The sequence below is a fragment of the Misgurnus anguillicaudatus genome, chromosome 6, assembly GCF_027580225.2.
Source record: "Misgurnus anguillicaudatus chromosome 6, ASM2758022v2, whole genome shotgun sequence".
Lineage (NCBI taxonomy): Eukaryota > Metazoa > Chordata > Actinopteri > Cypriniformes > Cobitidae > Misgurnus > Misgurnus anguillicaudatus.
This window is the reverse complement of record NC_073342.2, coordinates 5,116,975-5,131,150: the sequence shown is the minus strand read 5'-3', so window position 1 is coordinate 5,131,150 and position 14,176 is coordinate 5,116,975.

The window sequence follows — 14,176 nt, the reverse complement described above, 5'->3', positions numbered from 1 at the left end:
TCAGCATCCACGGTGATTCCTTTGGGGCTGTTGCATATGACGCCGTTTCAGAGCCGGAGGGTTTCATCCAAGGGCCAACCCTCAAAGGCTGATTAAAGTGATGCGCCACGGGCTTCATACACTAACTATGTGGATAAGACCCCGGTTTGTTGCCTTGGGTCCCACGCTATGAGCGACTTGTCATCGCAAACTGCTAATGACAGACGCCTCCCTGACGGGCTGGGGTGCGACCTTAGATGGTCGTCCAGCTCAAGGGGAATGGGAGGGTCATCAGCTCGGTTGGCACATCAATTGCCTAGAGCTGACGGCTGTATTTCTGGCCCTGAAATATTTTCTCCGCCAAATGAGAAGCTGTCATGTCCTAGTGCGGATGGACAACACAGCGACAGTCTCATACTTAAGTCACCAGGGAGGTCGGCGCTCGCGCAATCTGAACAAGATAGCGAGGCAGATTTTTCTCTGGGCTCAGGACAAGTTCCTGTCACTCAGAACAGTGTACATCCCAGAAAACCTATATGTAGGAGCAGATTTACTGTCCAGGCAGACATTATCGACTGGGGATTGGAAACCCCACCCAGACATAGTGTCTCAGATATGGACCTGATTTTACAGAGAGAAAGTGGACCTCTTGGCCTCTTTTCAGATAGCGCAATGTCTCCTTTACTTCTCTCCGAGTTCCCCAGCCCCCCTGGGTCTGGACGCAATGGCGCACACATGGCCGGACAAACGCCTTTATGCGTTTCCTCCAGTGGCGCTGCTCCCGCAGGTTCTAGCCAGAGTTCGCCAGCAAGGCTCTTGCCTCTTTCTGATAGCACCGCGTTGGCTGAACAGAGTATGGTTTTTATAGGGATAATATCTCTCCTCAACGGCTCGTCATGGGCAAGTTCGGAGAGGAGGGGCGTTCTGTCTCATGATAATGCATCTCAGGCCCGACCTGTGGAATCTCCATGTTTGGCTCCTAAGGGTACCAACTGAGGGACACAGGTTTGTCGCCTGATGTTACTGACACTATTTCGAGTGCTAGGGCTCCTTCCACTAGAAAGAATTATGCCTTTAAATAGGGTGTCTTTGAAGCATGGTGCATGACACATAATGCAGATCCTGTTAACTGCCAGTTTGCTACAGTTCTGAGTTTTCTGCAGGAAAAGCTGTCAGCGGCTTATGCCCATCCACTCTCAGGTTTTATGTGGCCGCTTTTTCGGCTTGCCACGCTTTGGTGGACGGGGCGCCGCTCGGGAGGCATCCAACGATTGAGGCCTACAGCAAGAACTAAGATTCCTTCGTGGGACCTAGCTATAGTCCTTGAGGGTCTGGTTCAGACATCCTTTTGAACCTCTAGAGTCAGCGTCTGATAGACTTCTGACACTAAAGATGGTTGTTCTAATGGCGTTAACTTCTTTAAAAAGAATTGGGGATATGCAGGCTCTGGCGATCTCGCCATCCTGTCTAGATTTTGCCCCAGGAATGGTGAAGTTGATTTTACATCCTTATCTTGATTACCTGCGTAAGGTTCCCTTTTCGACTGCACATCCGGTCATTCTTGAGACTTTCTGCCCTCCGCCGTTCACCACGCCGGAGCAGGAGTTATACCACAGATTGTGTCCAGTCCGTGCTCTTCAGACTTATGTCCACCGCACTAGCCAGTGGCGTAAGTCAGAGCAGTTGTTTGTCTGTTTTGGGGGTCGCAACAGAGGTGCTGCGGCCACCAGGCAGTCCATATCACATTGGGTTAGGGATGCCATTGCTCTTGCCTTTGAGGCGCGCTGTCAAGTCTCGCCAGCAGGTCTGAGAGCTCACTCCACCAGGGGAGTAGCCTCTTCTACTGCTTTAGTAAAAGGGGCCTCCTTGCAGAGCGTTTGTGATGCGGCAGGCTGGTCCTCTCCGCATACATTCATAAGATTTTATAGCTTGGATGCTCATGTCACTCCAGGATCTCCTGTCCTCGAGTCAACATCTCAAGCTGATGTCTATGCCATTTGTCCATTAAAGGGGTATCCCCCACTGCTACTTTTAGTAAGGGGTGCCTCCTTACAGAGCGTTTGTGATGCGGCGGGCTGGTCCTCTCCGCATACATTCATAAGATTTTATAGCTTGGATGCTCATGTCACTCCAGGGTCTCATGTCCTCGAGTCAACATCTCAAGCTGATGTCTATGCCATTTGTCCATAAAAGGGGTATCCCCCACTGCTACTTTTAGTAAGGGGTGCCTCCTTACAGAGCGTTTGTGATGCGGCGGGCTGGTCCTCTCCGCATACATTCATAAGATTTTATAGCTTGGATGCTCATGTCACTCCAGGGTCTCATGTCCTCGAGTCAACATCTCAAGCTGCTGTCTAAACCATTTTTCCATAAAGGGGTATTCCCCACTGCTATTTATTAGGAAGGGGTGCCTTCTTATAGATGTTTGTGAGGCGGCAGGAGCATCCTTTCCGCACACATCCACTATTTTTAGCTTGGTTGTTTATGTCTGAGATTTCTTTGCGGTCCTTGTGCACACACTTACACATCCGTAAGGGGTCCAGACATCTCCAAGCACGGCAGCGTGGGTATTGTCGTTCCCCATAGCGCTTAGCAGCGCAGCATCGAGTAAAGCTTTTGATAGGGAACGGAGGGGTTACTTGACTGTAACCTTGTTCCCTGAAAAAGCGGAACGAGATGCTGCGCTGTCTTGCCGTACAGTAGATGTCACAGGACTGGTCTTCAAACAAAAGATCTGATGACACAGCTGTTGTTCATCTATTTTATAGCCTCGCATTGGGTGCGCTGTGATGTCGTCATCAACCGAGGCTATATACCTCCGGGTCAATTTCATTGACGTGTTTGCACACTATATTCAGCTGGTCAACGATAAAGACGTTTCCCCATAGCGCTTAGCAGCGCAGCATCTCGTTCCGCTTTTTCAGGGAACAAGGTTACAGTCAAGTAACCCCTCCGTTTTTCAACTCCTGTGATGAATTAAGGAAAAAAAACATTAGCTGTAGTTCTAAATGTCCATTTAATTTTTTTTCATTCATATTAATTAAAAGGCAACCGTGACTGCACTGACATGATTTTGAGTTAATTATTTTATTTTGGACATGTACATGTAGTAGTAGTAGTGGTAATAATAATATTTATAATAATAAAAAATCAGTTAAAAAAAATGAGAAAGGAGATCATGGCCATTATTTCCAACTGTATTACATGTCCAAAAAAAAAAGAGTAATAAAAAGTAACTAAGTTTATTTTTAACTGGTATATTCAAATTAATCATTTTAAATCTTATTTAATGTGCATGTCAACCAGATTCCCCCGTGGGCATCAGTTGTTTTCTAATTCTGACACAGCTATAAATCATTATGTATTTTGAATAACCTATATTCACTTATCCCATTACATAGTTGCAATGGTATGTTATTAATGACTGAATACAAAAAATTATAAAAGGGTGCATCAGTTGCATTCAGACATGTCTATATTAACTAAGTGTTCGGTATGCTGTTAAATTCACACTAACTTACCAATGACGATGTTTAGGACGCTGCAGTCTCTTGCATCAGTAGTCTCATCCACAACAACGGAGTACTTTTTCCCACGGATCTTTTTTAGCACAGAGGAGATATGTTGCTCAAACACTCGGGGTAAATGAAGTTGGCGAAGGCTGCTTACACTTTCAGGTAGAGCTCCTCCCTGTTTGCAGTGCTTCTTTAGAAACGGACGCAGTTTTGTCATCTTTTCTAGAGGGATGTCAGCCTCAGCACACACAGCGACAAAATCCTCAACAAACTCTTTCCTTGCGTCTGAAGATTTAAATGCATCCGCAGTAATGCACGTCTGTATGGACGTGGTGGCCTTGCTAGCGGTTTTGTGCTTCTCCTTGTTTTTCACGTGAGTTTTCGATAACAGGTGGTCAGTGCATGTATCTTTGCGCTTCCAGTCAACGGAATGTTGACAAAATTTACAAAACAGCAATTCTCCGGTCACATAAAAGTCATGTGGAAACTGTTCGGCTCGGAACTGAGGGCTTAGCGTCGCATTTCTTAATTTTTTAGCAGACGAAATTACAGCAGCGGAGAGCCGCTTCGCCATGGTTGCAGTGTTATGAAGGGGGAAGGGTAACTGAAATGACGGGAGGGGGTGTGTCACCCAGATGTGCTTCCCCGGTCTGCATTTTCCTCAGACTTACGTTCTTCTCCCACACAAAAACAGAATTTTATTTTAAATATGTAAAATTCCGCGAAATTCCGCGTTAATACTAAATTCCGTGTTAATTTGCCAATTCCGCGATTCCGTCTGCGATTCCGTGATCGCGGAAATTATAGGGCCCTATAGGTCCTAAATAGGGAGCACTTCACAAAGTCAGAACACATATAAAACTTCCGTATGAGCATATTGGCTTGAGCATAAATTTGACATCGCTGACGATACATATCTTTGTCATCCATCCAGTCATTAGATATAACATGACCTAAGTATTTTATTTCAACACACTCATCAAGAGGGCTGTCAGACAGATAAAAAGTCGGAAAGGTTGATTTACTGTCCTCATTGCTTCTAACCACCATAATGTGGGTCTTTTTAGCGTTATATTTAATATCATACTCCAGTCCATATTGCGAGCAGACTTTCAGCATCTGCTGCATCCCAACGCTAGATGGACAGAGCAGGGCAAGATCATCCGCATACATTAAATGATTAACAACAGTGTTGCCCACTAGACAGCCAGTTTTTAACCCATTTAACCGATCCGACAGTTCATCCATGTACACATTAAATAAAATTGGAGACATAATTCCACCTTGTCTGACTCCATTACTAACATGAAATGGAGCAGATACAACATTGTCCCATTTAACCTGAAACGATTGATGGGCATACCAAAACACTAAAATTCTCACTAAAAATGTAGGGGCACCTCTATCTGGTCGTTCATGATTGATTCTATCAAATGCCTTTGATGCATCAATAAAACATAAAAACATTGATGAATTCAGGCTGTTATACCTGGACACAATCTCTTTAAGAGCAAAGATGCACATATCAGTTCCATGCTTTCTTTTAAACCCAAACTGATTGTCAGCAGTAAGGACATACATTTCTAGCTTTGTTAACAAAATTCTCTCCAGTACTTTAGACAAGATACTGGCTAATGCAATTGGTCGATAATTGTCAATACTGTTGAGCTTACCAGACTTGTCTTTAAGCACAGGTAGTAACATCACAGACATAATAGCATCAGGCAGGACACCATGAACCAGACACCCATTAAAACACATCGAAAGCAATGGACAGAGCTTATGACTAGCATATTTTAGATGTTCTGCATTAATGTAGTCCAAACCACAGGCTTTGTTGTTCTCCAACATATTAATGGCATCACAGATTTCTGCTACCCCAACCAACATATCTGCTGAAATATCAGTATGTTCATGACTAATTTTAACTGAGTTACTTTTAATACAATTAAATAGGTCACAATAATGCTGTCGCCAAAGCTCTGCTATTTTTTCTGGGCTACTAATACCTTTAATAACAGCCGGTAGGGATATTTTATTGTTATTCATAATTTTGACCTCTTGCCAAAAATCAGTATGGTTATTACTCTGTACGTTTCTGGCTAGTGAGTCTGCTCTCAATGTATTTTCATTTTTCTTAATAAAACGTAATGCATATTTAACTCTAGCATTTGTCAGTTTTTTTCTATCTACATTTACAGTTTCCCATGTCTAGGCCTTCCTGCCTCTGTCCAGATTCTAAAAGCCTCTCTTGCCTCAGCGTACTGCTCGGCCACAAACTCATTCCACCCAGGTCTAATGTTAGGCACTTTACATTTTCTTTTACAAAATGGTTCACTGGACGCTTTAAGACCTTTCACAATACCATCATACATGGCACAGAGTTTTTCAACATGTAACACATCCCAGCGGGCACCTTGACGTCAATTTGACATCAAGAAATAGTCAAGATTTTGACCACCATGTATGACGTGCATGAATATGCATATTTTCATTATATTTTGTAATAATTTCCTTGTGGTTGTAAAGAGGCCCAACAAAGGTTTCAATCTGTCATGTTTTTTCTGGTCTCTATATCTCAGGTCAATATCATTGACATTAAATCGATGTTGATTTGATGTCAGGAAATAAGACGTCAAATTGATGTGAAATTTATGTCAAAACAATGTCTGAAAAAGTATATTTATTAAATGGGACTCATTTTTAACATATTGAAGTCTATGTATTTTGCATGTGTGTTTTTATTTATTTTAATCCTAGCATGTTTACATTTAGTTCACGTTTAAAATGACAGCAGATCTATAAGTGCATATACTATAAAAGGTAAATTTAATCTGATATTGAAGCTGATTTTTAAAATAATCATCATGGACTACAAATTGACTACAAAGAGACGTCACATCCTGGCCATATCGGGCGGGAAAGTAGAAGATCTGCATAACCGCTCTCACATCTGGCTCACTGCCTACATGACACACAGTCTAATTGCAATTGCAAAGATTTTCACGTCCAAATCCTGGTAAGTAACCAGCTAGTATGCTATTGTTGTTATTATGTCAATACACCATCTTATACACAGGCTACTTAATTTTTAATGGGTGTAATTTTCCGAATTTTGTCGAATAATTTCACAGCCATTATGCCTTTAACGTTACATGAGCGAGCAAGCTAACTTAACCCGATGTTAATGTAACGTAAACGTTCCGGTATGATGGAATCAGTATTATGAATTCAACAGTGCATGTAAATGTGTGTGTAATCGTAGCGGTCTGCATAATCTGATTCTGTGAAGCTAGCGTTAACGCCGGTGGAAATGTTCGCGCATTTCAAAAGCAGGGAGATTCGGTTGGTCTCATTTAACATGTCTCTATTGGGCACAAATGCTCCCGTTGAGCGGATCTTTTTGCTCATGAACAACAAACACGTGAACTGACGAGAGGAACCATGACCAATCCCACCTTAAAGGCGAGACACGACAGGCAAAAACATATTTTTACCGGTCAATTTTTAGATTTTGGGTTTTCTTTAATAACATGTCTTCTTTCAGACTTGTGGTGAACAAAAGTCCGAAATACACTTCATTTTACTATACTTTATCTGTTTAAATTCAACAAATATTGGCTTTTTAGCTGCTCCGCCATCATTATACACGGTCCCGTCACCATATGCACTGTTAGAAAAATCTCTTTCCTGTACATTGCTGTCGGTTCCAAATATGGTAATTTCCCTTTTTTTCTACAACCAGTAAGTAAGGGGCGGTTCACATATCGCGTCTTTTGCGCGCTTAAGTTCGTTAATTTAAAATGTATGCGCGCTCATAATGGAAGCGACGCGCTCGTTTTTTTCCAGGCGCGTCCGCGCCGCATCGTGTCACAGAGTCCTGGAACTGTCGGGTACCCGATGCTTCTCGTAGCCTAGTTGGAGCGAGCATTGCAGGAGTTGCATAAAGTTTTGCCATTTAATAGCCGGAAGCTGGGAACGTGAGCACATCAGGGGTTGTGGTAGGTTGTAATTTAACTTGTTCTTGTTTCGTTAATAGGTTTAATTGTGTATAGTTATCAGGTTCCATAGCATATTAACGGGTCTGGGCGGGTGCGGATTTAATTTTGGTATTATCACGGGTGACGGGTCGGATCTTGTTGTCTTGAGGGTACGGGCCGGTAATGGGTCACCAAAAATGGACCCGTGCAGGACTCTGCATCGTGTTACAGTTTTTCTCAGTCGCTTTGGTGCATTTCTCACATCACTATTTACATCTGCACAATTAGTACATACTGCAAAACCTACTTGATAACCGGCAAAAGCGTGTCACTTGCTCAAAATGGATAGGTCATTTCTCAAAAGCAAGTATTCATGTCAATGAAAGTGTCAGTCTCATCAAAATAAAAAGTCCTGACACCATTGTTTAAGAACAAGATAGTCAAATGGCTTTGTCATGTTTTCATTATGACAGTTTATTTTATAAATGTTTTCCAATGCAAAAAAGTCAAATCTTGGTGACACGACCTGAAAATGCTCAAGACAGCACTATATACTATTTGCACAGCTATTTGAAAAATACAGTAAAGTTACATATTACTTGATTTAGTGAGGTAACTGAGTACAAGACACTGAATATGTATGTATGTTTCACATTTTCACTGCATGCTCTTTGCATTTCTAATTTGTTCACAGCATTGTGCAAAAGAAAAAAATACACCCTTATTTACAACAAACCTAAACTTCTTTTGCGTAGAGCTGTGCACAACTGTAAACAATATTGCAGTACATATTGGAACTGAAGATACAACATACATAGCACTGTAATCATTCGTGCACATCCAGACTTTTCTCTCTGTCTGGCCACATATATTCAGAAATTGTTTAATTTAGTTGACATTTTCAGGGAAAAAAGATTTAAAAAATATATTTTGACAACTAGTTCAACATTTTTGTATGTAATGACTCAAGCAATGAAATGAGGACTATTCGTTTTTTTATGGAATGACAATTCAGCATTCACAAGTATAGAGTTTTGCAAAAGTATTGAGAAATGTGTTCTTGCGTCTGTAAAAAACTGTAAATGTATTAAAGTTAGTGCATATTTAATTAAATATTGCCTAATTTGCATATTTAAACATTAAATTACAAAAAAACTTGTAATACATTTTTTCTCATCTTAATGTAGGTAATCAACTGGGAAAGTTTAATGGTGATATCTGCTAGTTAAATTTTTACCCTATTCACTTGTAGTGTCTCGCCTTAAAGGGATAGTTCATCCAAAAATGAAAAATCTGTCATCATTTACTCACTCTCATGTTGTTACAAACCCACATAAATGTCTTTGTTCTGATTAACACAAAGGAAGATATTTTGAGAAATGTTTGTAACCAAACCGGTCGTGGACCCCATTTACTTCATAGTATTCTTTTATCCTACTATGGAAGTTAATGGGGTCCACGAACAGTTTTGGTTACAAACATTTCTGAAAATATCTTCCTTGTGTGTGCATGTGTGTGTGCGTGCATGTTTGCGAACATTGGTGGTTCACATTAGTGACACAGGAATAAATTGTCACTTCCATCCAATCCTGAGCCCATGAAAATACCCCCGATCAAATGTATGTTCTTGTAGTGGTAATAAATTATCCATATTTTGACTAATAACACTTGAATTGTACAATTTTGTAAGAAGTGTTTATTTTATTAAGGAGTTAAATTAACAATGACTGAATGTAAAATGATTTCCTAAGCATGTGAATATTTTCAGTTTCTTTCAGCGTACCAGCACCGAAAGCTGTCACAGATTTGAATAAGAGGTAAGTTGCAATTGCAGCCATCCATATACTAGGGCTGTCACTTTTGAGAAAAATCAAATTCGATTGGATATTGAATATCATGCAATGTATCCGAATATATTCAAATATCTAGGTGCCCCCACGCGCATCAACCCCCCCCCCCCTCCCCACCATATGGTTCATGCACATTAGGTTCAGAGACACAGGGATTCATCTTTCTGCATCAGTCAATGAACACCGTGCTGAAAGACATTTCAAAACATCCTGGATTTTAGACTATTTGAACGACAAAGATGCTAAACAGAGCGGTTTTCACCCAAGCCCAACGCGCGTTTTAAAAATCACGCAAACACATAATTTCTTTGGGCTTGACAGGAGATATACAAACAAATGATCTTGTAATGCCACAGTCTCTGCAAGTATACTCATAAAAACAGACATTTATAAGTGAGCAGTTGATCAGATGTGTCAGTGTATAGATCAGCGCTTCTCCTTTCTTAAAGGGACAGTTCTTCTTATTAGAAAAGCTTATGTTTGAGTCATTATATAAATCAGACTACAGAAGACAAAAGGAAAATCACTTTTATAGCTTTAAAAAGATCAATTATATTTAATTTATAGAATGAAAACAGTGCTATATTAATGAGATACTGTTTCTCTACCTAATCAATACTGTTAGATCTTACTTTATTTGTAAATTTGTTATTTTCTATTTTATATGTTTGTAATTTCTTGATTTGTTCTTATTTTATTTTCCCACATCACTTTTTTGCTGATCTGAAAATTATTCAACCCATGTCTCAAAAAACATAATGCAATTCATTTAACCAGTACTATATTGTAAAATTGAGTAATTTTAAAATGCATGTTCTGTAGGCATTCAGGTCCACCCTATTCCAAGGCCAATTTAAAATTGTATGGCCTTGCGACTGATGGTCACATTATGGCAAAATAAAATTATTGCAGATGTCAAATGGTAAGGGAAGGCTACTTGTTACAGCTTTCCAAATGTATTAACCCATTTAATTAAACATGGTTTTGGAAAACCTACTAGTCAGCTGTTTACATTTTAAATTTACAATCTAAATAGTCCGTCAGAATCAAATAATTGAAATAATGGTCATAATGTATTTTTTGCGTTTGTTATGTTGTGCATTTTGTTTCTGTGCAAGTGCAGGGGTGTGGGGGGATGTTGGGTTCCTTCCTTCTTTTTTATCCTTGGCCAATCACATGCCTGAAGAATAAACAAGTTAATGAAGCCGTAATATTTATTCCCCCCACCCCCCGACCCTATCAGGGGCCACATCGCCCCTCGAGCACCCTTCTCATCCTTTTCACCCCTGACCATTTTCATGCCTGCTAAGTAAGTGCATTGTTATGTGGCTCTTAAAAAAATTATTTGGCGCCTGCTTTTTTCCCCTATAGGAGCCAATGGCTCCTTAATTGATTTTTTTTGTTTGGAGCCCTGCAGTTGCAGTAGGCCTAATACCAAACCAAAATTGATGAACTCCCCTATTTGTGATTGTTTTTAGAGGTTTTATACTGATGCTACATAATTTTACCCATACAATGTGAATTTGCTCAGCGAGGCACTCTAATGATGCTCATTACCCATTCCTGTGGAGCCAAGCTGCTCCAATCACATCAGTGTATTTGATATAGGCGGGCCAGAGGTGTGTTTAACAGGTGATGACAGCACTGCAATGTCGAAGTCCAGAATCAGCCAGTAAACATTGGTCGTAGTGTTATCCAATTGTGCGCAGTGACCCACAATTTGAAAACCCCTGTTCTATAGACCGTTTCATGGAGCGCATGTGCGGTGAAGGGATAAGCGCCTGGTCCAAACTTTACTTCCGGTTTCTGTTTGTTTAATGGTCTGACTAGTTGCTGAAAGTGAACTCTTAAACAAATACTTCATCGAAAATAATTTGCGTTCCTATGTAATCTACGTGTTGTTTATTTTGCTTGTTATATAAATAAACTACTTTAAAGCGTAACTAAACCCCTGGTCAAAGCCTGACTCCACCCACTGGCAATATTTGAAAAATGCAAGAAAAGTGGGCAGGTCCCAATGGAGATAGAGGGGATGAACTAAGCTCGTACCAAGTGTGTGGTGAGATCGTAACAAGGGCGTGGTGAGCTTGAACCTGCTTACGTCACAAGTTATTTTTTGGACCCAACATCCAATAGGAAAATTAAACTGCAGTAGCCACCGTTCAACCTGAAGAGGGCAGCATTTAGACGTTTTTACATCATAAACTGTAGTATTGAAACACTTTATATCCAAATGTCAAAAAACGTACTAAAATCAATGAACAGCACTAATAAAGCATCATTCTTACAGATCATTAACTAAAAAAAGTTGGTTTAGGGTTTAGTTACTCTTTAAAAGGACTTTGTTGTTATTTATTCTTCGCGGAGTTTACCGGAAGATGACCACGAAAGCCGCTTGTTTTTGTTGTTACTGCTGAAACCGTCTATAGGGTTTGTTGTTAAAGGCGCTCTAAGCGAATTCAGCGTTTTAGACTATAAAACATTTTTTGTTACATACAGCAAACATCTCCTCACTATCTGCTTGCTGCCTGTCCGCTGATCAAACTGTAAAAAACGGATCTCTGTAGACAGCCCAGCCTCCACAAACTTCAATATAAACACAGGGGCCAAACCTGCACCACAAAACAAAACAAAGTGTTCCAGCCAATAAAGGCCAAGAAGGATTTGAGGGTTGGGTTTGGGTGCGTTCATGAAAGCACGGAAGGGGGGGAGTTAACTACGCTCAGTTTGTTTGAAAACACATTTCAAAAATCAACACACAGATTCGCTTAGAACACCTTTAAAGGGTTAGTTTATCCAAAACTGGAAATTCTGTCATCATTTACTCACTCTCATATTGTTACAAACCTGTATACATTTCTTTGTTTTGATGAACACAAAGGAAGATATTTTGAGAAATGTTTGTAACGAAACCGATTGTGGACCCCATTCACTTCCATAGTAGAAAAAAAAGAATACTATCTAAGTAAATGGGGTCCATGAATTATTTAGTTACAAACATTTCTGAAAATATCTTATTTTGTGTTCATCAGAACAAAGACATTTATGCGGTTTGTAACAACATAAGAGTGAGTAAATAATGACAGAATTTTGATTATTGGGTGAACTATCCCTTTAACATTATATTTTCAGGGGGAAATCCGCCGCATTCAACTAGAGCAGTGCAGCACCCGGACAGTTTAGTCTCGGAGGAATGCACATGCTCGCAACGGGGCTTACATGACAACAAGAGTTCATATATCAATATCATGACGAATAGAAATAACCTTAAAGAATGTGTCTATCCATCTCTTATGTGTACAATTACTTTTTACATATGAACGTTGCATTCAGAGTGGACGTACAAGAAGTTGCCATGGTAATGAACTAACTTGAGATCTAACTTGAGACTGGTATTCGGTTGTCATGACATAAGGAATACTGTTTCCGGGTCCAAGCCTTAACTCATTTTTTTTTGAGGACACTATTTAAACAACTGTTTATGAGCAGTATTCATATTACACATTTAAGCTAAAATTATATGAACTTACAGTGTACACTGCAGTCTGCACGCTATGGAATCACAGACAGCAATATAATAATAATTACTAAAAAAAATCCATATCCAAGAGTCCAGGTCTGGTCATCTTTGATTTTGTTATTGGAGAAAAAAAATTAGGATCATGGGTTTGAATAGATTCAACAGGAACATGTTTTACCTGTTAATTCCCTATGGCAATTGAAATTGGTTGGACCCGGAAGCGGCACATGATGACGTCAGACATAACAACCGAATACTGCCCAGCACTACTAAATTGTTCTATAATTAAAACATGTCTTGCAGCATCGCTGCAGTGTGATGGCATATCTAAGGAACTGGAGGAAACGAAATGCTGAAGTCCTTGCACTGGCTGAGAATTCGAGTGAGGAAGATGAAATGCTGGGGAGTGTGGATGAGGAGGTTTTGTCACCTACATTGTCACCTGATCATTCAGATATTGATGTGGTGCTATCGTCTGACTCCGAAACCCAAATTCTGTCTGATGAGTCTTCAGAAGAAACCGTTCCTGATCTGAGTGAAGAGCTTGCAGCCTGGGCCACTAAGAACAGCTGCACGCGAACTGCCCTTAATGAGATGCTGGAGATCCTTAGGCGACAAGGACATCGCCTCCCAAAGGATTCCCGAACACTGTTGCAAACACCAAAGAAAGTGGCAACAGTTGAAAAATGTGGTGGACACTATGCCTACTTTGGTGTTGCTTCTGGCATATTAAAAGTGTTGGCTCAGCATCCAGGAATTGTTGAGCACCTACATTTGTGCTTTAACATTGATGGTGTTCCCCTTTTTAAATCCTCCAACTTGCAAATGTGGCCCATACTCTGCAACTTTCATGACTTTGCTCCTTTCATTGTGGCCCTCTACTGTGGAGTTGCTAAACCAAATTCAGTGGAAGAGTACTTAAGTGACTTTCTCCAGGAGTTGCAGCAGTTGCAGCAAGATGGCATTGTTCATGGAGGCAAAGCACTTCAACTGTCTGTAAAAGCATTCATATGTGATGCTCCTGCCAGGGCATTCTTGAAGTGCATTAAGAATCACAACAGTTATCATTCTTGTGAGCGATGCACTATCAGAGGCACCTATGACGGAAGGGTTGTTCTTGGGGCCAAAGAACCAGGTGCTGTTCCAAGGACTGAAGATGATTTCCATCAATGGGTATATACGAATCATCAAGTTCAGATATCCCCACTGACTGTTGCAGGAATCTCATGTATCAAAGGGTTTGCCTTGGACTACATGCACTTGGTCTGTTTGGGTGTGGTTCGGAGAATGTTGCATTTCATGAAGCAAGGGCCTAATACATGCAGATTGTCA